Source organism: Oncorhynchus masou, chromosome 13 (genome assembly GCF_036934945.1).
Source record: "Oncorhynchus masou masou isolate Uvic2021 chromosome 13, UVic_Omas_1.1, whole genome shotgun sequence".
Taxonomy (NCBI): domain Eukaryota; kingdom Metazoa; phylum Chordata; class Actinopteri; order Salmoniformes; family Salmonidae; genus Oncorhynchus; species Oncorhynchus masou.
Genome location: NC_088224.1, coordinates 79,743,495 through 79,766,035, shown reverse-complemented (window position 1 = coordinate 79,766,035; position 22,541 = coordinate 79,743,495). Strand labels below are relative to the sequence as shown.

The following is a 22,541-nucleotide window of genomic DNA, read 5'->3' as shown; positions in this document are numbered from 1 at the left end:
GTGGATAATTTTAGAAAGAGAGGGTCCAGATTTTCTAGCCCAGCTGATTTGTAGGGATCCAGATTTTTCAGCTCTTTCAGAACATCAGCTGTCTGGATTTGGGTGAAGGAGAACCGGAGGGGCTTGGGCAAGTTCAAATCAAATCAAATCAAATGTTATTTGTCACATACACATGGTTAGCAGATGTTAATGCGAGTGTAGCGAAATGCTTGTGCTTCTAGTTCCGACAATGCAGTAATAACCAACAAGTAATCTAACTAACAATTCCAAAACTAATTTCTTATACTCAGTGTAAGAGGATAAAGAATATGTACATAAAGACATATGAATGAGTGATGGTACAGAGCAGCATAGGCAAGATACAGTAGATGGTATCGAGTACAGTATATACATATGAGATGAGTATGTAAACAAAGTGGCATAGTTAAAGTGGCTAGTGATACATGCATTACATAAGGATGCAGTAGATGATATAGAGTACAGTATATACGTATACATATGAGATGAATAATGTAGGGTATGTAAACATTATATTAGGTAGCATTGTTTAAAGTGGCTAGTGATATATTTTACATAATTCCCATCAATTCCCATTTTTAAAGTGGCTGGAGTTGAGTCAGTGTGTTGGCAGCAGCCACTCAATGTTAGTGGTGGCTGTTTAACAGTCTGATGGCCTTGAGATAGAAGCTGTTTTTCAGTCTCTCGGTCCCAGCTTTGATGCACCTGTACTGAACTCGCCTTCTGGAAGATAGCGGGGTGAACAGGCAGTGGCTTGGGTGGGTGTTGTCCTTGATGATCTTTATGGCCTTCCTGTAACATCGGGTGGTGTAGGTTGTGCAGACCTCACTACCCTCTGGAGAGCCTTACGGTTGTGGGCGGAGCAGTTGCCGTACCAGGCGGTGATACAGCCCGCCAGGATGCTCTCGATTGTGCATCTGTAGAAGTTTGTGAGTGCTTTTGGTGAAAAGCCGAATTTCTTCAGCCTCCTGAGGTTGAAGGGTCCACAATCATCTCCTTAGTTTTGTTGACATTGAGTGTGAGGTTACGACACCACACTCCGAGGTCTTCCGAGGTCTCGTCGTTGTTGGTAATCAAGCCTACCACTGTTGTGTCGTCCGCAAACTTGATGATTGAGTTGGAGGCGTGCGTGGCCGCGCAGTCGTGGGTGAACAGGGAGTACAGGAGAGGGCTCAGAACGCACCCTTGTGGGGCCCCAGTGTTGAGGATCAGCGGGGTGGAGATGTTGTTGCCTACCCTCACCACGTGGGGGTGGCCCGTCAGGAAGTCCAGTACCCAGTTGCACAGGGCGGGGTCAAGACCCAGGGTCTCGAGCTTGATGACGAGCTTGGAGGGTACTATGGTGTTAAATGCCGAGCTGTAGTCGACTCCCCAAGTTGCTGTGGGGAGTGTAGAGCTGTTGGGCAGGGTAAGGGTAGCCAGGTGGAACAATGGCCAGCCGTAGAAAAATGCCTGTTGAAATTCTCGATTATCGTAGATTTATCGGTGATGACAGTGTTTCCTAGCCTCAGTGCAGTGGGCAGCTGGGAGGAGGTGCTCTTATTCTCCCTTTTTGGAATTACTGCTACAGGATGCACATTTCTGTTTGAAAAAGCTAGCTTATTTAAGATGGTGAGGAAAGCACTTTTAAAGAACAACCAGGCATCCTCGACTGACGGGATGAGGTCAATATCCTTCCAGGATACCCGGGCCAGGTCGATTAGAAAGGCCTTCTCGCTGAAGTGTTTTAGGGAGCGTTTGACAGTGATGAGGGGTGGTTGTTTGACCGCAGACCCATTACACACGCAGGCAATGAGGCAGTGATCGCTGAGATCCTGGTTGAAGACAGCAGAGGTGTATTTAGAGGGCAAGTTGGTCAGGGTGATATCTATGAGGGTGCCCATGTTTACAGATTTAGGGTTGTACCTGGTAGGTTCCTTAATAATTTGTGTGAGATTAAGGGCATCTAGCTTAGATTGTAGGATGGCAGGGGTGCTAAACATATCCCAGTTTAGGTCACCTAACAGTACAAACTCTGAAGATAGGTGGGGGGCAATCAATTTACATATAGTATCTAGGGCACAGCTGGGGGCTGAGGAGGGTCTATGACAAGCGGCAACAGTGAGAGACTTGTTTCTGGAAAGGTGGATTTTTAAAAGTAGAAGCTCAAACTGTTTGGGCACAGACCTGGATAGTATCTCTGCAGTAGATTGCAACTCCGCCCCCTGTGGCAGTTCTATCTTGACGGAAAGACTGGCAGACACAGCACCAGCTAACACAAAGGCACAGAGACAGACTGGCAGACACAGTACCAGCTAACACAAAGACACAGAGAAACTGGCAGACACAGTACCAGCTAATACAAAGACACAGAGACAGACTGGCAGAAACAGCACCAGCTAACACAAAGACACAGAAACAGACTGCCAGACACAGCACCAGCTAACACAAAGACACAGAGACAGGCTGGCAGACAAAGTACCAGCTAACACAAAGACACAGAGAAACTGGCAGACACAGTACCAGCTAATACAAAGACACAGAGACAGACTGGCAGACACAGTACCAGCTAACACAAAGACACAGAGACAGACTGGCAGACACAGTACCAACTAACACAAAGACAGAGTGGCAGTAACAGTACCAGCAAATACAAAGACACAGAGACAGACTGGCAGACACAGTACCAACTAACAGAAAGACACAGAGACAGAGTGGCAGAAACAGTACCAGCTAACAGAAAGACAGAGTGGCAGACACAGTACCAGCTAATACAAAGACACAGAGACAGACTGGCAGACACAGTACCAGCTAACACAAAGACACAGAGACAGACTGGCAGACACAGCACCAGCTAACACAAAGACACAGAGACAGGCTGGCAGACAAAGTACCAGCTAACAGAAAAACAGAGTGGCAGACACAGTACCAGCTAACACAAAGACACAGAGAAACTGGCAGACACAGTACCAGCTAATACAAAGACACAGAGACAGACTGGCAGACAGTACCAGCTAACACAAAGACACAGAGAAACTGGCAGACACAGTACCAGCTAATACAAAGACACAGAGACAGACTGGCAGACACAGTACCAGCTAACACAAAGACACAGAGACAGACTGGCAGACACAGTACCAGCTAACACAAAGACAGAGTGGCAGTAACAGTACCAGCTAATACAAAGACACAGAGACAGACTGGCAGACACAGTACCAACTAACAGAAAGACACAGAGACAGAGTGGCAGAAACAGTACCAGCTAACAGAAAGACAGAGTGGCAGACACAGTACCAGCTAATACAAAGACACAGAGACAGACTGGCAGATACAGTACCAGCTAACACAAAGACACAGAGAAAGAGTGGCAGAAACAGTACCAGCTAACACAAAGACACAGAGACAGAGTGGCAGACACAGTACCAGCAAACACAAAGACACAGAGACAGAGTGGCAGAAACAGTACCAGCTAATACAAAGACACAGAGACAGAGTGGCAGAAACAGTACCAGCTAACACAAAGACACAGAGACAGAGTGGCAGAAACAGCACCAGCTAACACAAAGACACAGAGACAGAGTGGCAGTAACAGCACCAGCTAACACAAAGACACAGAGACAGACTGGCAGAAACATTACCAGCTAACACAAAGACAGAGACAGACTGGCAGACACAGTACCAGCTAACACAAAGACACAGAGACAGAGTGGCAGAAACAGTACCAGCTAACACAAAGACACAGAGACAGAGTGGCAGACACAGTACCAGCTAACACAAAGACAGAGACAGACTGGCAGACACAGTACCAGCTAACACAAAGACACAGAGAAAGAGTGGCAGAAACAGTACCAGCTAACACAAAGACACAGAGACAGAGTGGCAGACACAGTACCAGCTAACACAAAGACACAGAGACAGACTGGCAGACACAGTACCAGCTAACACAAAGACACAGAGAAAGAGTGGCAGAAACAGTACCAGCTAACACAAAGACACAGAGACAGAGTGGCAGACACAGTACCAGCTAACACAAAGACAGAGTGGCAGAAACAGTACCAGCTAATACAAAGACACAGAGAAAGAGTGGCAGAAACAGTACCAGCTAACACAAAGACACAGAGACAGAGTGGCAGACACAGTACCAGCTAACACAAAGACACAGAGACAGAGTGGCAGAAACAGTACCAGCTAATACAAAGACACAGAGACAGACTGGCAGACACAGTACCAGCTAACACAAAGACACAGAGACAGAGTGGCAGAAACAGCACCAGCTAACACAAAGACACAGAGACAGAGTGGCAGACACAGTACCAGCTAACAGAAAGACACAGAGAAACTGGCAGACACAGTACCAGCTAATACAAAGACACAGAGACAGACTGGCAGACACAGTACCAGCTAACACAAAGACACAGAGACAGACACAGTACCAGCTAACACAAAGACACAGAGACAGACACAGTACCAGCTAACACAAAGACACAGAGACAGAGTGGCAGACACAGAAGGATATTTGCTGTATCACTACCGGCCGTGATTGGGAGTCCCAGAGCATGGCGCACAATTGGCCCAGTGTCGTCCGGGTTTATGCCGGTGTAGGCCGTCATTGTAAATAAGAATTTGTTCTTAACTGACTTGCCTTGTTAAATAAAGGCTAAACAGCTAACACAAAGACACAGAGGTAGGTAGACTGGCTGACTGAGCAGTCTCTCCTCCTGTAGGTCTGTACAGGCCTGCTGCTCACTGCCCCATGGGAACTAGTCGTGAGGAAACACACACAGTCAGTTTATATCATCATCTTGTCTGAGCAGCAGCAGGCCAGTAAAGAGAAAGCATGCGCAACCAATCAATGCTGTTTCTGATTCGCCAACATCTGCAAGCTAGAAAGAGAGAGGGAGGGAAAGAGAGGGAGAGGGAAAGAGAGGGAGAGGAAAATAGAGTGAGAGAAGAGAATGTGGTGGGGCAGTGGTTCCATTCCAGACGGTTTATAGCTGAATTACCTTCCCACAGAAGATCATCAAACAGCGCTCTAACGAGCTATCGATCCCAACCCCACGCTACACTTTATATGGACTGTTTTCCTATTCCAGGGCGACAAGGTCTCTGGCTCTAAACAACATCTATCAAAAATGGAATGAATCTACAGTTAGGAGAAGAAGGGAACGGCCGGGAACGGCCGGAAGCTCCCCCCCCCCGACCATGTTGATAGAGTAGTCTGGTGACAACCGGGGCCATGTTTTAAGAAAAAGGGCAGAAGTTAGTAGCAGTTTGTCTGACACTGCATCATCGAGCTGAACGCGATCAAAAAAAAACGGTGGCCATTTGTTATGGTTGCGAGCAACACCAGTGTTCTAGAATCTATAGCTCAACACCAGTGTCCTAGAATTTATAGCTCAACACCAGTGGTCTAGAATCTATAGCTAGTTTTTTTGCTTCCGGGTTGGAGCGAGCGGTCGCATCTACACTTCGGTCCGCAGGTAGTATAACTTTTCATTACATTTCATTATAGTACAACGGTTTGATTTGTCTAATCTTAGCAATTTCTTCTTAGCTAGCTACATAGCCGTCTTTGTATCAAAGATAATTGCGTAATTATCGTATTTCGTCGTCCTAACGTAGTCTACACTGCTATCCGCCCAGCAACTAGCTAACGTCCACCGTCTACCGAATACCAGCACTGTAGAAACTATTACACTCAACTGAACGACTCAACTGAACGACTTGATTAGTGTAGTGTTAGCTAGCTACATAGTTGTCTTTGCTGTCTTCGTATCCAAGATAATTGTGTAGTTTAGAGTGTGTAGACTTAGAGTGATTATCTTAATTTACCGAGGTTAGCTAGCCAGCTATTTGTCGTCCTTAACGTAGGAGATACTGCTAGCTAGCTAGCCAACAGCTAGCCAACGTCTACCGAATAGAACTTCAACAACCCGGTCAACATTCCGCTTCGCTCCACAGGTAGTATCACATTTTCATTTCACTTCATTACAGTACAACGGTTTGATTTGTTTGATCGTAGCTAGCTAGCTACATAGCCGTCTTTGTTTCAAAGACAATTGTGTAGTCTAGAGCGATTTTCTAGGTTAGCTAGCCAGCTATTGTCGTTCTTTTAACGTAACGTAACTTAATCAACACTGCTAGCTAGCCAGCTAGCCCCCGAATAGCAGCACTCTAGAAACTATTACACTCAACGGAACGACTTGATTAGTGTAGTGTCAACAACGCAGCCACTGCCAGCTAGCCTACAAAGTCAACAACGCAGCCACTGCCAGCTAGCCTACTCCAGCAGTACTGTATCATTTCAATCATTTTAATCAATAAGATTCTTGCTACGTAAGCTTAACTTTCTGAACATTCGAGACGTGTAGTCCACTTGTCATTCCAATCTCCTTTGCATTAGCGTAGCCTCTTCTGTAGCCTGTCAACTATGTGTCTATCTATCCCTGTTCTCTCCTCTCTGCACAGACCATACAAACGCTCCACACCGCGTGGCCGCGGCCACCCTAATCTGGTGGTCCCAGCGCGCACGACCCACGTGGAGTTCCAGGTCTCCGGTAGCCTCTGGAACTGCCGATCTGCGGCCAACAAGGCAGAGTTCATCTCAGCCTATGCCTCCCTCCAGTCCCTCGACTTCTTGGCACTGACGGAAACATGGATCACCACAGATAACACTGCTACTCCTACTGCTCTCTCTTCGTCCGCCCACGTGTTCTCGCACACCCCGAGAGCTTCTGGTCAGCGGGGTGGTGGCACCGGGATCCTCATCTCTCCCAAGTGGTCATTCTCTCTTTCTCCCCTTACCCATCTGTCTATCGCCTCCTTTGAATTCCATGCTGTCACAGTTACCAGCCCTTTCAAGCTTAACATCCTTATCATTTATCGCCCTCCAGGTTCCCTCGGAGAGTTCATCAATGAGCTTGATGCCTTGATAAGCTCCTTTCCTGAGGACGGCTCACCTCTCACAGTCCTGGGCGACTTTAACCTCCCCACGTCTACCTTTGACTCATTCCTCTCTGCCTCCTTCTTTCCACTCCTCTCCTCTTTTGACCTCACCCTCTCACCTTCCCCCCCTACTCACAAGGCAGGCAATACGCTCGACCTCATCTTTACTAGATGCTGTTCTTCCACTAACCTCATTGCAACTCCCCTCCAAGTCTCCGACCACTACCTTGTATCCTTTTCCCTCTCGCTCTCATCCAACACTTCCAACACTGCCACTACTCGGATGGTATCGCGCCGTCCCAACCTTCGCTCTCTCTCCCCCGCTACTCTCTCCTCTTCCATCCTATCATCTCTTCCCTCTGCTCAAACCTTCTCCAACCTATCTCCTGATTCTGCCTCCTCAACCCTCCTCTCTTCCCTTTCTGCATCCTTTGACTCTCTATGTCCCCTATCCTCCAGGCCGGCTCGGTCCTCCCCTCCCGCTCCGTGGCTCGACGACTCATTGCGAGCTCACAGAACAGGGCTCCGGGCAGCCGAGCGGAAATGGAGGAAAACTCACCTCCCTGCGGACCTGGCATCCTTTCACTCCCTCCTCTCTACATTTTCCTCCTCTGTCTCTGCTGCTAAAGCCACTTTCTTCCACTCTAAATTCCAAGCATCTGCCTCTAACCCTAGGAAGCTCTTTGCCACCTTCTCCTCCCTCCTGAATCCTCCTCCCCCTCCCACCCCCCCTCCTCCCTCTCTGCAGATGACTTCGTCGAACCATTTTGAAAAGAAGGTCGACGACATCCGATCCTTGTTTGCTAAGTCAAACGACACCGCTGGTTCTGCTCACACTGCCCTACAGTGTGCTCTGACCTCTTTCTCCCCTCTCTCTCTCCAGATGAAATCTCGCTTCTTGTGACGGCCGGCTGCCCAACAACCTGCCCGCTTGACCCTATCCCCTCCTCTCTTCTCCAGACCATTTCCGGAGACCTTCTCCCTTACCTCACCTCGCTCATCAACTCATCCCTGACCGCTGGCTACGTCCCTTCCGTCTTCAAGAGAGCGAGAGTTGCACCCCTTCTGAAAAAACCTACACTCGATCCCTCCGATGTCAACAACTACAGACCAGTATCCCTTCTTTCTTTTCTCTCCAAAACTCTTGAACGTGCCGTCCTTGGCCAGCTCTCCCGCTATCTCTCTCAGAATGACCTTCTTGATCCAAATCAGTCAGCTTTCAAGACTAGTCATTCAACTGAGACTGCTCTTCTCTGTATCACGGAGGCGCTTCGCACTGCTAAAGCTAACTCTCTCTCCTCTGCTCTCATCCTTCTAGACCTATCGGCTGCCTTCGATACTGTGAACCATCAGATCCTCCTCTCCACCCTCTCCGAGTTGGGCATCTCCGGCGCGGCCCACGCTTGGATTGCGTCCTACCTGACAGGTCGCTCCTACCAGGTGGCGTGGCGAGAATCTGTCTCCTCACCACGCGCTCTCACCACTGGTGTCCCCCAGGGCTCTGTTCTAGGCCCTCTCCTATTCTCGCTATACACCAAGTCACTTGGCTCTGTCATAACCTCACATGGTCTCTCCTATCATTGCTATGCAGACGACACACAATTAATCTGCTCCTTTCCCCCTTCTGATGACCAGGTGGCGAATCGCATCTCTGCATGTCTGGCAGACATATCAGTGTGGATGACGGATCACCACCTCAAGCTGAACCTCGGCAAGATGGAGCTGCTCTTCCTCCCGGGGAAGGACTGCCCGTTCCATGATCTCGCCATCACGGTTGACAACTCCATTGTGTCCTCCTCCCAGAGCGCTAAGAACCTTGGCGTGATCCTGGACAACACCCTGTCGTTCTCAACTAACATCAAGGCGGTGGCCCGTTCCTGTAGGTTCATGCTCTACAACATCCGCAGAGTACGACCCTGCCTCACACAGGAAGCGGCGCAGGTCCTAATCCAGGCACTTGTCATCTCCCGTCTGGATTACTGCAACTCGCTGTTGGCTGGGCTCCCTGCCTGTGCCATTAAACCCCTACAACTCATCCAGAACGCCGCAGCCCGTCTGGTGGTCAACCTTCCCAAGTTCTCTCACGTCACCCCGCTCCTCCGCTCTCTCCACTGGCTTCCAGTTGAAGCTCGCATCCGCTACAAGACCATGGTGCTTGCCTACGGAGCTGCGAGGGGAACGGCACCGCAGTACCTCCAGGCTCTGATCAGGCCCTACACCCAAACAAGGGCACTGCGTTCATCCACCTCTGGCCTGCTCGCCTCCCTACCACTGAGGAAGTACAGTTTCCGCTCAGCCCAGTCAAAACTGTTCGCTGCTCTGGCCCCCCAATGGTGGAACAAACTCCCTCACGACGCCAGGACAGCGGAGTCAATCACCACCTTCCGGAGACACCTGAAACCCCACCTCTTTAAGGAATACCTAGGATAGGATAAAGTAATCCTTCTCACCCCCCCCCCTTAAATGATTTAGATGCACTATTGTAAAGTGGCTGTTCCACTGGATGTCATAAGCTGAATTGGTGCTTGCCTACGGAGCTGTGAGGGGAACGGCACCGCAGTACCTCCAGGCTCTGATCAGGCCCTACACCCAAGCAAGGGCACTGCGTTCATCCTCCTCTGGCCTGCTCGCCTCCCTACCATTGAGGAAGTACAGTTCCCGCTCAGCCCAGTCAAAACTGTTCGCTGCTCTGGCCCCCCAATGGTGGAACAAACTCCCTCACGACGCCAGGACAGCGGAGTCAATCACCACCTTCCGGAGACACCTGAAACCCCACCTCTTCAAGGAATACCTAGGATAGGATAAGTAATCCTTCTCACCCCCCCTTAATGACTTAGATGCACTATTGTAAAGTGGCTGTTCCACTGGATGTCAGAAGGTGAATTCACCAATTTGTAAGTCGCTCTGGATAAGAGCGTCTGCTAAATGACTTAAATGTAAATGTAAATGTTGTAAGTCGCTCTGGATAAGAGCGTCTGCCAAATGACTTAAATGTAAATGTAAATGTATAGCTCAACACCAGTGTTCTAGAATTTATAGCTCAACACCAGTGGTCTAGAATCTATAGCTCAACACCAGTGCTCTAAAATCGATAGTTCAACACCAATGTTCTAGAATCGATAGCTCAACACCAGTGTTCTAGAATTTATAGCTCAACACCAGTGGTCTAGAATCTATAGCTCAACACCAGTGTTCTAGAATTTATAGCTCAACACCAGTGTTCTGGAATCTATAGCTCAACACCAGTGTTCTAGAATCGATAGCTCAACACCAGTGTTCTAGAATCGATAGCTCAACACCAGTGTTCTAGAATCGATAGTTCAACACCAGTGTTCTAGAATCGATAGTTCAACACCAGTGTTCTAAAATCGATAGTTCAATACCAGTGTTCTAGAATCGATAGCTCAACACCAGTGTTCTAGAATCTATAGTCAACACCAGTGTTCTAGAATCTATAGTCAACACCAGTGTTCTAGAATCTATAGTCAACACCAGTGTTCTAGAATCGATAGTTCAACACCAGTGTTCTAGAATCGATAGTTCAACACCAGTGTTCTAAAATCGATAGTTCAATACCAGTGTTCTAGAATCGATAGCTCAACACCAGTGTTCTAGAATCTATAGTCAACACCAGTGTTCTAGAATCTATAGTCAACACCAGTGTTCTAGAATCGATAGTTCAACACCAGTGTTCTAGAATCGATAGTTCAACACCAGTGTTCTAGAATCGATAGCTCAACACCAGTGTTCTAGAATCGATAGTTCAACACCAGTGTTCTAGAATCGATAGTTCAACACCAGTGCTCTAGAATCGATAGTCAACACCAGTGTTCTAGAATCGATAGTTCAACACCAGTGTTCTAGAATCGATAGCTCAACACCAGTGTTCTAGAATCGATAGCTCAACACCAGTGTTCTAGAATCTATAGTCAACATCAGTGTTCTAGAATCGATAGTTCAACACCAGTGTTCTAGAATCGATAGCTCAACACCAGTGTTCTAGAATCGATAGTTCAACACCAGTGTTCTAGAATTGATAGCTCAACACCAGTGTTCTAGAATCTATAGTCAACACCAGTGTTCTAGAATCGATAGTTCAACACCAGTGTTCTAGAATCGATAGCTCAACACCAGTGTTCTAGAATCGATAGCTCAACACCAGTGTTCTAGAATCTATAGTCAACACCAGTGTTCTAGAATCGATAGTTCAACACCAGTGTTCTAGAATCAATAGTTCAACACCAGTGCTCTAGAATCGATAGCTCAACACAAGTGTTCTAGAATCGATAGCTCAACACCAGTGTTCTAGAATCGATAGCTCAACACCAGTGTTCTAGAATCGATAGCTCAACACCAGTGTTCTAGAATCTATAGCTCAACATCGGGGGAACAGAAGAAAAGCTCTGCCATTTTCAAGCCTCTGTCGGTGCAGTTTATGTGGAGGGGCTCAGCACGGCAAAGTAAATTACACCACATACTGTAGAGTTGATAAGCGGCAGGTGGCAGGAGGCCATGTGTTTCCTCTGACTCGCTGTACGACAGACCTATCAGCATAATTTGAATGCACGGTGTGTGCGCCGAGCGAGAAAAGTCAATTATTACAAGAAAGCATTTTTCTAAAAAAATAGGAATGGCAGGCATTTCTCACTCGACTGGAAAAACACAAAATATATGGCTTCAAAAAGGGTTTCACTTTTTATGTGAGCCTGCTCTGACCTTCATCAAAGACAAAGAAAACCGACATGGAACTTAAGCACTGAGTACAAGCACTCGGCCTAGGTCCCATTTAGGGAAAAGAGGCAGTAGCTTTCTCTCTGTCACTAGCGTATGGCTTGGCAGCTCGGCTAACTATTCCTCAACAGAACATCAGGTCCAAAATGATATTTAGAGAACAGTAAAAACAAGCAAAAATTACCCCGGACATTATCACATTGGTTACTGTCGCTTCAGTCACCTCAGTCGATCTACAAATGCCTAGCCTATTAGCTATACAATTAGCCGTTACACATAAACTCACATTAATTCAGCACCAGGATTGGTGCTTAAAACTCAAATGTTATACGTGCAGAGGGATCTGTTAGCAGAACAAGTATTTTATTGACAAAATGTAAACAAATGCGTCTGCTTTACAGAACTTTTTGTTGTTGTTGCAGTTTTAAAAGAGAATGTTCACAATTCTACACATTTTGCATAACTTACAGTATGTAACAATATATCTGAGTGAGAGTGACTAACAAAAACAATGGGGGCCCCCTAGAGGTCAGGGCCCCTGGGCATGTGCCTTGTGTGAACGGTCAGTAATTCAAGTTTAGATAGCTGGCTAGACTAAATAAACTAATTTACCAATCTAAAAATGTTAAACTAACATGGGATAATTGAGTGACTGTCAGTGAGTGACAGAAAGTATAACAATAGGAAAACTGCTGATGCACAACCAAGTTTCCAAATTGCGCCTTTTGTTTTCTACTATTTCAGCTCTCAACAGTAAATTGAGACCCTGAAAATTAACAATATATATAAATATATATTTTTTTGTATTTATTTTATTATTCTAAAACTTCATATATGTAGCTGACCTTTGCACTCCAAAGAAAGAAATCAAAAGTGAACCTCTGTAAAATTGCAATTATATACTGGCAGCGAACTACAGATGTAGGATCTTAATTTGAGCCAATTTGCTACAGCAGAACAATAATCCTGCAGCAATGTGAAATGTGAATTATTATGTGGATTGTAATTAATTGACATTTTTTTCATAAGGTAAAATTCTGAAATTACAAAATGGAAATTACAAACTTCAGAAGCCATTTTAAACCTTAAATACACTACACGTTTTACATGTCCTGCATTGCAGGAATTTCTCCTGCAACAGGGTGATCAAAATAAGATCCTACATCTGTAAAAGAAAAGGTCATTTAATAGCTGTTCAAATCTCCAGGCTTACCCACTAGTACCCACCGGTTGTGCCCTGCTGGTCCAGTCTGCTGTGTGATTGACAGGCCAGACTCTGCAGCCTGCCCCTCTATCCCCGTCTCCCTGTGCTCCTGCCCCAGACACACATTGGGCTCCAGTGATAAGGGAGGCAGGGACACACAACGTCATAGAGGCAGAGATGATCGATACCGCTCTGTTCGCCAGCAGCATACCACACCGCATACCACTGCTGGCTTGCTTCTGAAGCTAAGCAGGGTTGGTCCTGGATGGGAGACCAGATGCTGCTGGAAGTGGTGTTGGGGGGCCAGTAGGAGGCACTCGTTTCCTCTGGTTTAAAAAAAGAAATATCCCAATGCCCCAGGGCAGTGATTGGGGACATTGCCCTGTGTAGGGTGCCGTCTTTTCGGATGGGACGTTAAAAGGGTGTCCTGACTCTCTGAGGTCATTAAATATTCCATGGCACTTATCATAAGAGTAGGGGTGTTAACCCCGGTGTCCTGGCTAAATTCCCAATCTGGCCCTCAAACCATCATGGTCACCTAATAATCCCCAGTTTACAATTGGCTCATTCATCCCCCTCCTCTCCCCTGTAACTATTCCCCAGGTCATTGCTGCAAATGAGAACGTGTTCTCAGTCAACTTACCTGGTAAAATAACGGATAAATAAAAATGTCCTGGCACCAGTCAACCAGCCAGCACGTCAGTCAACCAGGGGGCATGGCATGGCACCCAGGAGCATGAAATGAATACTGCTTGATTGGGCAACACTGTATCACGTCACGCCATGCTGTCTGCACAGCACTCCACTGGCACTACAACATATGCTGGATACTGAGTTAGGGTGGCAAGGCCGAGGTGTGTCTATGCATCATGCTGACTGGTAGTCACAGTGTGTTTCACTCTCAGTATTGTACACTCCCAGTTCCCCCTTCATTAGTATTCTCTTGTGTCTTTCTAGTTTCCTTAATGTCCCTATGAGGGTATAGCCTATCACTTCAGTTCTAGAGGACACCCCAATAGCCCAAAGAATAACACTAAACAGCACTACTGTCACCAATGCATTCATTTCCTTTTTTCACATTCTCTCCATCTCAGCAAGAACCCAACTTTCATGATCCATCACAACAGGAAATTAACATACCAAAATACAGAGGATCCCCTCAATCACATCCAACAGCAGCAAATTAATTGCTGTATTCAAATAAAGGTCCTTTCTATAGAAGACCTGATAAACAATCAGCCAATGGAATAATTACCAGTAATCTCTTTGTCATGCTAAATCATGTCCACTGCTATTCATTTAGAGTGTGCCATTTATTCACACATAGAGAGGAGTCCTTTTTACTCTCCACGTATACACACTCTCACACAGGCACACGCACACACACACACACACACACACACCTTCCTCATTCACACACACACACACACACACACTGAGATGAACTGCTGGCGGAGTGAGCAGAAAACGTCAATTAAACATTCTCATTTATTTCCCCTCAAGCCATTACGAAAGCTGACATAAGTCATTACTTGTGAATAATTGTAGCTCTGCTAATATAATTTAGGCATCATTATTTAAACCAGGCCTGTCTTTGGAGATTGTAAGGTACACTGCTTCTCTGTCCAAAAGTCAATTCCCTGCGGTGGGAACTATTCCCAAACCAGTGCTCTCTGATTCATAAATTAAACTCTGTGGTGAGGAGGGAGAGGGATACACACACAGACATATACACACAGGTGGATGCACGAACACACACACACACACACACACACACATTCAGAGAAAGACACACAGACACACTCTTCTATCTTCAATTGGGCTATTGAACAGTGCTGCATAAAGTCTTATTACATAGGCTAGATGACAAGCAAACCAATACCATGGCTCCAACACACACACACACACACACAATAACAAACCACACACACAAACACACACACACACACACACACACACACACAAACACTAAGACAAACACACACACAGCGACGCATACAGAGCCAAGACATCCATCACATGAGAATCAGCCAACTGAACAACAAGGAAATAATAGCTTACTCCCTTCGGCTACAATTGAATTTGACACCATTTGCCACTACTTGTAACATGCCATGTAACAGATATGAAACACACTTGTCTGGCTGTCATGTCACTGTCACACCTCAGATGAGTGTTGGATTGGAAAGCCATCCCAGAGAGATAATTGGCTGACTCCAACGGCGACTAAAAAGGATCATAAAATCATAAATACAACAAAACACCAAACCACAACTGAAAAACCTTGGTCTCAGTCATAAACTCATAATATCTTACAGAGCTAAGCATTCTAGAGGCTGTAATACCTTCCAGCCATGACTATCTCTGACCACAAATCTAGGATCAGATTACACTACTGGATAACACTTTAGGCCAACATTAATTTGCTCTTATACCTGTGTAGTGATACTATTTTTGTATTCACATGTTGTTACTTTAAAAAAAAAACATATTTCACCTTTATTTAACCATGTAGGCTAGTTGAGAACAAGTTCTCATTTGCAACTGCGACCTGGCCAAGATAAAGGTCCTACACACATAGGACCTCATTAATAGCATTATCATTGCATAGTCATGGAGTTGAACGTGAGGAATGAGGGACAGGAGCAGGAGAGAGAAATAAAGAGAGAGAGTGCATTCCAGCAGTTGCAGAGAACAATGGCACAAGTGCTGCAGTGTGCACACACACACAAACACAATAGCACAAACAGTGGGACACAACAGCCGCTGTCCCCCTCCGCACTGAAGAGAAGAGGGGGAGGGGGAGAAGCTTGAGAGAGATCCTCCTCCTCGCACACAGGGAGAAAGGGAGGTCACTCCACACAGTGTTGGCATTTGGCGCGAACAGACGCTCATCAACCCCCAGGAGACCAGCGAGCGAGGGATAAAGGTAGGGGGGTCAGGAGGAGTAGAGAAGGGAGGAGGAGAAGGAGGCAGGTGAAGGTATTTCAGCCCAGCCTTTAGCGCAGTAGCATGCAGGGAGGGGAGGTGGAGTAGGGGAGGCTAGGAGTAGAGAGAGAGGCAGAGAGAGAGAGAGAGAGAGAGGAGTAGGAGTGGAGGGTGGGAGCATTTTAGCCCAGTCTATAGAGTGGAGAGAAAGGGAGGGCAGAGGAGAAGAGGAGGGGAGCCGAGTGAGTTCTCCTTGTGAGGCTGCATCTGGCAGTCAATACTGGCAGGCTGCTTACCACTGAACCACCTGAGGCAGACAGGTCATTCACTGAATCAGACTTCAGTTTGCAGCACCAGGCAGGAAGATTATAACACGGCTCAGAGCTCTGGGCTCAAGCTGGGTTCCAATCAGACCAACATTACTGTGTGTCTGTGTGGGGAAACAGGTGGAGGAACCAGAGGGGGAAGCAGCGCGGTGTAACGCAACCCGACAGAGCAAGGCAACAGACAGCTGTTTGGCGACCTGCCCTGCCTGTCTGGCTAGCCACTCACCTGCCGAAAGGTGAGACGCCATGTCCCTGCCTCTCTCTTGGAGAGCGGATCAGGCAATCAATAAGCAAAACGCACAGAACGCACACACCGATGGGGACAGAGAGAGTCAAAAGGAAAGCACACACAACCACACACATATAGCGAGACACACACCAGCCAGGTCACACCTGATATTCAACGATCATCCAGGGGATGTTGGGCCTTCAATACTGACCACTAGGGGCAACGGTGCACGCTAATACCATGAAGTAAGCCCGCGGCTTGCTAGGCTGTTTTTAAGCCCGCGGCTTGCTTGGCCATTGTAAGCTCGCGGCTTGCTAGGCCATTGTAAGCTCGCGGTTTGCTAAGCCATTGTAAGCTCGCGGCTTGCTAGGCCGTTGTAAGCTCGCGGCTTGCTAGGCCGTTGTAAGCTCGCGGCTTGCTAGGCCGTTGTAAGCTCGCGGCTTGCTAGGCCGTTGTAAGCTCGCGGCTTGCTAAGCCATTGTAAGCTCGCGGCTTGCTAGGCCATTGTAAGCTCGCGGCTTGCTAAGCCATTGTAAGCTCGCGGCTTGCTAGGCCGTTGTAAGCTCGCGGCTTGCTAGGCCATTGTAAGCTCGCGGCTTGCTAGGCCGTTGTAAGCTCGCGGCTTGCTAAGCCGTTGTAAGCTCGCGGCTTGCTAAGCCATTGTAAGCTCGCGGCTTGCTAAGCCATTGTAAGCTCGCGGCTTGCTAAGCCATTGTAAGCTCGCGGCTTGCTAGGCCGTTGTAAGATCGCGGCTTGCTAGGCCATTGTAAGATCGCGGCTTGCTAAGCCGTTGTAAGCTCGCGGCTTGCTAGGCCGTTGTAAGCCCGCGGCTTGCGAGGCCATTGTAAGATCGCGGCTTGCTAAGCCGTTGTAAGCTCGCGGCTTGCTAAGCCGTTGTAAGCTCGCGGCTTGCTAGGCCGTTGTAAGCCCGCGGCTTGCTACTAGGCCATTGTAAGCTCACGGCTTGCTAGGCCATTGTAAGCTCGCGGCTTGCTAGGCCGTTGTAAGCCCGCGGCTTGCTAGGCCATTGTAAGATCGCGGCTTGCTAGGCCGTTGTAAGCCCGCGGCTTGCTAGGCCATTGTAAGATCGCGGCTTGCTAGGTCGTTGTAAGATCGTGGCTTGCTAGGCCGTTGTAAGATCGCGGGTTCAATCCCATTGCTAGGCAATCGTTTTTTTTGTCTTGTTTTACCTTACTCCAAACCTTAACACCTACCTTTCAGAATGAATACCTTAACTTGACCCCGACCCTAACCTTTCAGAATGAATACCTTAACTTGACCCCGACCCTAACCTTTCAGAATGAATGCCTAAACTTGACCCCTACCTTCACCTTTCAGAATTAATGCCTTAACTTGACCCCTACGTTCACCTTTCAGAATGAATGCCTTAACTTGACCCCTACCCTAACCTTTCAGAATGAATGCCTAAACTTGACCCCTACCTTCACCTTTCAGAATGAATGCCTTAACTTGACCACTATCTTCACCTTTCAGAATGAATGCCTTAAGTTGACCCCTACCCTAACCTTTCAGAATGAATGCTTTAACTTGACCGTTGAGTTGTTTTAACCCATCTCAAACCATAACCCTTAACTTAACCAATTTGAATGAATGCTTAAACTTAACCGTTTATCTCAACCTTGAAAAATACTGAAGTCTGAACATTAGATCTTAGTTTTTGCACACACACACACACACACAGTGGGAGAGAGAAAAACAGTAACCCTCTTCTCTCAACAAGATATGCCGAATTTCCATGCTCTACTACACTAGGATCATTTTCCCAGAGAAACTCTGAATTAATAGATATTTCATGGATAATTGCGACTCTGCCCCACAAACCGTCGGCACAATTCTGCTGATAAGCAAAACAAGGCTGGAATGAATAGTTCCACAATATAACCCTTAGAACAGCCATAAAACCGCGCATGCGCGCGCTCACAGGGACGCACGCAGCCTTCTTTAAAAAAACACACACACACACACACAGTTAATGTTCTTCATGCTCAACGCCCACCGGGTACTGAAGAAGATGGACAGACAGACGGCTGTGCGTCAGTCTGTCTATTTGCGTACACCATGTCAATAACTAAATTGTACTTTGTCCATCATCCTCAATCTGAAAATCGTCTAGTTCGTGGCTGCTGAGTTTGTAAACTATCAATTTCGAGAGCAGATATATTTTTTTCTTCTTCTTAACGTCCTAGATGCATTGTCCATATATGTGTCCCACCTGCATCAATTCGATTCAGGCTGTCACTAACACATATTTTGCATTTTGAATTGGGAGAGCTTGGTTTGAAGAACGTTTAGGGCCGCACAGACATGCTTCAGCTCGTGGCATATGGCGCCAGTTGTGATGAAGAAATATCTAATATTTTCGTGCCCACATTCCAGTCTCGGGCAAGCTGTGTGGTGTGATGCTTATACTTAGAGCGTGGCTAAGATAATACCACTTGATCCATTCATTGAACAATACTTTGCTGCAGTGCAAGCCAATTGTTATTTTCTGGGGCACTGGGCTTCGTGGTATGTGCAAAACATTTCAAGCTCAACATTTTTATTCAAATTCCCGAGCAATGTCCCTGGATAAAAAGTGGCTCGCACTCAAGTACTCCTACACAAGCCGCTATGTGGGCTTTTGCAAAACCACGGGTTAGACTACTATCAGTCTATTATTAATAAGGAATCATGTTGGTTGCATGCTATACATAAACTACTTTGTTTTCCTTTGTTCCCTATTTTCCTGCCATTACACGAGTAATTTGTCCTTATTCTAATTGAGTAGGAATATGGGGGAGATGTACATGCACCCCATCATTTCTTGTTATGACATAGGTTCTGTATAAATGCATCATATGACATACGTAGAAACATTTATCATTTACACTATATGATGTGTAATTTAGGGGTTAGGTTCGGTACAGATTTCTATCCCCGTAGATGCATCGTTAAACTTGATTCCGCTCCTACACGATGCTGACGATGTCATATGTATTGCTCCGGGTTTGCGCCGCCGCCGATTTGAGTTCTCACCCAAGCTTGCAATTTTCTTCATGGCTGGTACACTGTACTGAGCATTTGAAAATCAATTTCCTCCAGCTAACCTTATTTACAAATACGTTGAAAAAACATCCCAACAACTTTCCCTTTCGCGTCGCCTGGAGAAACCTATCTAGTGTCGCAAACTGCAAAGAGTGTCTATCTACCCTCCAGGCTGCATAATATCGACCCGCCTGTCATATACATTTAAATCAGCGATCAACGGAACCAAATGCGAGGGGGCAAGAGGGCAAGTATTGATGAAAAGCCACTGTTGTAGTGGTTAATATTTAGCGGATCTGTACTCTCCCTGCCCTCCCATCAAACTCATACTGTGCTGTTTAAAAACCTGCAAATGCAACCCTCCAAATCCGTTGACCGCATTCCAAGCAAGCTCCCGCACCACATTCACTCACTCAGCATCGGGTTCAATGAATAGAACGAGCTCGGCTGCTACCTAATGAATGACTAGGTTACTGCAACCGACTTTCACTCTCGATTTCTGCAGCAAAATGCTTCATTCATTTATTTGAAACGAATAAAACTTACCCTTCCATTCTGTGGTAAATCCGTTTTGGCGAAACTCTTAGCTACTTTGAAGTATCCATAGAAGTTGTAAAGGAACGCACCGGGATCAGTCCAGTAGCAGTAGCCCGCGTTCCACTAGCCTCAACTCGGCAATGTGCTTAATATCTACTATCGTGCAGTGCTTCTGGAGCAGGGAGAGGGGGGGGGGGGGGCACAGCGCAGCCTACCGGAGTACAAGCAGAAAATCACTGTACGACACGATAGGACCGGTGCCCACCGCACCCGCCCACAATAGTCAGTTTTCTGAACGCATCTGTAAGGACGGGACATTGATTTACTATTGATATTTCACTGGAAATGGCATTTGGTCTACTTTAAACTAGAGAAGCAAAATAAACATGTGAATGATATACAAAGACTAGGCTATATAAAGGGTTTCATATGCTATATTTTGCATAGCAACATGTAGACCTATCCCTTATAGCCTATAGCATGACATGTGTTTGTAAATGATTTCTAAATCTATCCTCTCACCTATCTGTGATGAGAAGAGATACGGAAAGAAGCCATTCATTTCACTTTTAAAGTAGAAGGCTGAGTGAATAACCCACCTGTGTAGCTGACCATAACCCCTTTACCTGGGTCTATCTACAGGGAGGGGGTAGAGAGAGGGGGGGGGGGGGGGGGTGTGTGGCTAGATTCAAATCAGAATGACATCCGGTTGTTTTGGCAGTGTCGGATGTGGAACTGCTTTAAAACTATCAAATCCACAAGCAGATTGTTGTGTTACCTTATTTCTGACACTACCATTGGATGCAACGAAACCACACCCAACTATAGTCCAACAAGTCTGTAGCTGTGTTACAAGTTAAAACATTCAATTTAGACTGATAGGCCATAAATCACCCATCCAAATGAACATGAAAACATGACATTTGAGACTCCATATTTCTAATGTAAATTGATAAAAAAAGTGTAGACTCTCTCCTTTGAACTTGTAACATGGTAGGGATAGTAGTGAAGGGAGTGGTTTGTGCCACAGAAGCAGCCGCTCACCAATATGCCAGCTCATACCACAGTTACAACTCCAACACTGCCAAAACATCTGCTATGTGGATGTCGACCTACGCTGTTTACCGCTGGTTAACGCTCAACCTGACTGAACCTAGGCCTAAGTCTACTTGCAGACAGTAGTGAGATAGATATCTCTGTTTCCAGGCTTCCCATAGCCGAGTGATGATGAGACTTGGGGGAACAGAGATGGCTTAGATATGGTAGGTGCATGTGAGGAGTAGAAGTTTAGATGGGGACTATTTGGACCCAGGATTGTGTAAGCATCCTTTCAAGATCTCACTAAAGCTTATTTCATAAGAGCTGTTAACATTATGGCCACATTAATGAATATACTTCAACACAGAAAACGTTATGTGCCGTCCCCATGAAAACTGATACTGTTGGCTTATAGAGGTAACCAATAAAGTCACATCTCTCTTTCCAAAGCTTCATTCACTGTCGGTGAACTGGCTGAATGAAGCAATACGTTGATGGTACACGCAGCTGCCAAAATACACTGACAGAAATAGCCTATTCACGTCTCTGCATGTTACGTTTAGATGAGGCTGGCCTGTATTCTCGCTATTAAAATTGCAAATATGGGCATTTTTCTTGTGATGAGGTGAGCTAAATATGCTCTCTCCTGTTAGTTCATGTGAATCTGTTGTAAGCTGCCACGGGAATCACTGTTAATGAACTGGACAGAATGGAGATGGGCTCACATGTTAGGACCAGTTTCTTAAATACAACCTTGTGGCAAGCAATTATTTAGCAACAAAGAATTTTATTTAAAAACACTCATTCCAAGAGCCAGGTAAAAAAAAAATCTAAGTACTGTATAATATTTAAGACATCCATTACAGACTAATAGCTATTGACCTTAAATAGAATCAAATATGTTTAAATAGATAGTACATGTTCTATTGGTCAAATTATCTGATGCTATGGACCTGTAAGAGGACCAACTCCGTAATTACATCTTTATCTAAAGCCCTGTCAGACAAGAGATTGCTGCTGTGCTTAACACTGTCTTTAAATCACTATTTAAAACACTGTTGGTCAGCCCATGAGGTTCAAGGAGAGATAATGGACTAAATAGTTTTCACAGTCTTTCCACACCTAAGATTTAAAACTTCTTTGGGATCGGTGTCCCTTCCACAGGACGGTTGAGATAACATAGGCTAACGCAATTAGCATGAGGTTGTAACTAACAAGAACATTTCCCAGGACATAGACATATCTGATATTGTCAGAAAGCTTAACATTTTTGTTAATCTAACTGCACTGTCCAATTAGAGTAGCTATTAGAGTGAAAGAATACCATGCTATTGTTTGAGGAGGGTGCACAATTTTGAATACGAAAAGGTATTAATAAACAAATTAGGCACATTTGGGCAGTATTGATACAACATTTTGAACAGAAATGTGATGGTTGATTGGATCAGTCTAAAACGTTGCACATACACTGCTGCCATCTAGTGGCCAGAATCTAAATGGGACCTGGGCTGGAATAATACATTATGGCCTTTCTCTTGAATTTCAAAGACGGTACAAAGAA

The 22,541-nt window shown here is 46.1% G+C and overlaps 1 protein-coding gene across 4 annotated transcripts in view; it reads right to left on the bottom strand.

Annotated features, from left to right (window-relative positions):
• Nucleotides 1-20,070, bottom strand: part of LOC135553119 (protocadherin Fat 3-like) — a 378,888-nt gene extending 358,818 nt beyond the window's left edge. For all 4 annotated transcript variants that reach the window (XM_064985238.1, XM_064985240.1, XM_064985239.1 and 1 more), the window contains exon 1: nucleotides 19,952-20,070. The gene's annotated coding sequence lies outside the window, so the exon portion shown is untranslated. The remainder of the gene's footprint in view (nucleotides 1-19,951) is intronic.
• Between the last annotated feature and the right edge of the window lie 2,471 nt (nucleotides 20,071-22,541).